Raw genomic sequence first — 3,409 nt, 5'->3', positions numbered from 1 at the left:
AGAAATTTTAACTTATGTTTTTGAAATAAAGATTATTTAGAATTGTTTGAAAATGAAGTACTAATTTTACTATGTAAGTGAACTTTATTTATAAATTTATTTTAAATTATTTACTTGATTTGATTAAGTCGTTAAAACAAAATGACGTCTTGCAGGGATTTTGGATTCTATAACACTAAGGTTAAACGACAATTCGCAACAAATAAATAAGCGATAAAGTAAAGGATAGAGAGAGAGAGAGAGAGAGAGTTGGGTCAAATCCGATTTCTTTCTGTTTGGACTAGTGTTTCGACACTTTCTGTCTTGTACATGTCCTGAACTAATCAGACGATTAATAAATAATAAGTATAGAAAAAAATGACAAGGCTTAGGACCAAAGATAACGAAATATAACACTCCAAAAAAAATTTGGACTCTATGGTCCAATTTCTTACACTCTATGACTTTCAACCTTCCTTTCGGGACCTCTTCACCGGTTTTGTAGCTGGTTGACTCGGAAAGAAAGGTTTTTAAGCCTTTATGGATCTCCCAAAATGCAAGAGAAAGATTGGAGTCCATGAAAAACTTTGGATAGATTTACATGCAACCAAACAAAGGCAAAAATTAAAAGATGATAGGATTCAACATCTTCGTATGATACCCAAATTACTGAAGAATAGTAAGTTATTAACTCTCAGAGCAAATGCTAAGTTTGTCAACTTTGCAATCAAAGTGCTAAAAAAATAAATAAATAAAAACTTGCATGAAAAATAACAACATTAAATCGAAAGGAGTTACTGATGCTCTTAAACAGCAACTAAACAAAGCGGGATCCACATCAAATATAATAACAACACTATTTAATACAAGCTCTATGATATTTTTCTATTGTCCATTACGAGAAAATAACTATTCAATGAACTAGCGTCTGTACCCTGAAATAAAAGTCGTAAATGGCAACTCTAAGTCACTGTAAATTTGAATAGATCAGCACATCTTACTTTGGGTGCTATCAATGACGTAATTTCAACAAAAAAAAAAACTCAAACTTAGCAGATAAACAAACAAGCCAAATTTACCGACACAATTTGCAAATATGAGCATTTTTTACATGACTTAGACAAAGGGGGAGACGTAATTTAATAAAAAAGGGTCTGTCGAGCAGTAAGGTAAACATATAGTTGCAAAGAAAGTAGATAAGACGAGTTGATACACAACATGAAAGACTACCTCCCAACAGTAAATCCTTATTCGTGAGCACACCAACATAATAAAATTATTAAAATTTAAAAGGGCACTCTCGCGATTTCCAGGCGTGAATAGAAAGGGATTTTATGGACTGTGATTAACATAAACTCCTTCAGTGAACAGGATGGAATAAACACAAACGACAGCCATGTTTTCTAGAGAAAAAAAAAACTAAGTTCAATCCTAAACCACATCTAAACCACAAACGTGATAGAAAAAGTCAGAGAGGGAAAAATCTATCACAACAAAGTTAGACTCCGCCAATCTGAGCAAGCTTGTTGATCTGGACTCGAAAATAAAAAAAATATAAAAAATAAAATAAAACTGATCCTTTGACACTTTTAAAACATGAGGAAAACCAAGAATATTATATCAATGGAATATAAACAAGACAGTATCAAATGGGATTAACAAATAAGTAAACCAAAATCAGAATGAGCAGAAGACCAAGAAGATAAGGAAGAAACATAAACTCAAAAATAAAAGAAATATGGCTAGCAAAAATGAAACATATATGGCTAGTTTCTAAGAGAAATAAGATAACTAGAGCAACTTAAAGTTAAAGCAAGCCATATGGACTTATCTGGGAATCAACAACAAATATTTTACAATTTAAGAATCATCAAAATAGAAACGAAGAAGAAGAGCAAAAGAAAACCAAGAGTCGTTTACCTTTTAGGGTGCAGCGAAACGGGAGTTGGATCAAGCAGAGCAACAACTTCACCAGGCCAAACGCCAAATGCGGATTGCAACCAAAGGAAATTGGGAAAAAATCCGAGAGGTTCTCTTATTCAGAGATGTATTTTCGAGTGTATCACTATGAGTTCCCAATAGCTTTGTGTTTTACTTAAAAAAAGTTTCCAACCAAAAGGAATCAATACAAGTTTTCAACCTTTTCTCACACTAATTTTCAAACCAAAAATCTCCCTGTTTTCCCTCTTCCTCTACCACAAAATCATCCTAACAAAAAGCCCACTCTTCTGTGAAGGAAAGGGAATATATATAGGAGGGATTTAGGGTTCAGAAATGGGGGAAAACTATCAAAAACTTTTAAGAGGGAAGACCCAATTCGAAATTCAAAACCCCTAAAACTTTCACCATTTAGGCTAAAAACCTTTTTCCTGAAATCTTCAAACCATTTCCGGAGAAGGAAAGGTAGAATATACGGCTGATATCGATCTCTGTATCCTTGCTGCCTGACGTGTCTCGATACTGAGGCGAGCAAGGACGAAATGAAGCTGAAAAAGACGAACCTGTAGTCTACCACAACCAAAAGAGTTATAGGAGGGCTATATGGGGCTGGAGAAAGAAACGTTAAAACATTAATTTCTGTCAAATTGACGCTTGGAGACGGATGTCGTTTGGCGCTGCTTCGCGCGTCGCCGCTTCTTCTCTGAACTCTCCTGCATGTGTCCTTGTGTGAGGCTCGTAGAATTGCTTTCATTAACGCTTCTGACCTCTATTTGTTGAATAGAAAAAAGGTTGGGTCAGAGGGTGTGGTCTGGGAGGAAATATGGTAACATTTGGGCCAAGTTATAGAGGGAAATTGGGTTGAAGTAGTAGAATAAAGCTGCGTCGATTTAGGGTAAGGGATTTTGCCTTAGGAAAAGGTTGCTAAAGTTAGGGGTCATTAATTTGGAATTGGGTTGGGTTGGGATTAAATAAGACGAATCAAACTAAAAACTAATTAACGAGTTTTATTTAAAATTAGCGAGATGTAATAGTTAACTTAATTATAAGCTAATGACTCAAAAAATGTAAACTAACAATTTAGACAAAATCAAATTAGTAAAGTACTAAGTAACACCAAAATCTTTTTGGGACGATTTTTGAATTTTTGATAAAATAAACTAATTATATAAAAATATATACCGCCTCAACACTATAAAAATTGATGAAAGTTTCTTTAAAAATAACGTGGAAAACATTTGAATCTTATGAAGTCAATTGTTTCAACTCGTTTAGAATTCAAGAAACTCGTGAATTAATTTCTATCGGGGAAGATCAAAATTGAGTGTCAACAGAATGGTGTCTAACACGTATTAGAGTTATTTCATAGTCGAAATGTCCGTGCACGACTCCCCAATGGACCAACCAAGGGCCCTTGAGGAGGACCCTTGCATTTTGGGGTCAAAGATTGCCTGGGAAGTGTGTGGGACGAGGGGAAACAACGAGGCGTAGG

General features: G+C 34.7%; 1 long non-coding RNA gene across 1 annotated transcript; it reads right to left on the bottom strand.

The window, feature by feature from the left end:
• Positions 1-249: 249 nt before the first annotated feature.
• On the bottom strand, positions 250-2,733 carry LOC104647612 (uncharacterized). The gene is made up of 2 exons (XR_741719.4): positions 1,900-2,733; positions 250-564 (listed from the first exon to the last, which is right to left on the bottom strand). It is a non-coding gene; the product is annotated as an uncharacterized lncRNA (long non-coding RNA).
• Positions 2,734-3,409: the final 676 nt, after the last annotated feature.

The sequence above is a fragment of the Solanum lycopersicum genome, chromosome 5 (assembly GCF_036512215.1).
Source record: "Solanum lycopersicum chromosome 5, SLM_r2.1".
Lineage (NCBI taxonomy): Eukaryota > Viridiplantae > Streptophyta > Magnoliopsida > Solanales > Solanaceae > Solanum > Solanum lycopersicum.
The sequence above is the reverse complement of the archived record's forward strand: the minus strand, read 5'-3'. Positions and strand labels throughout refer to the sequence as shown.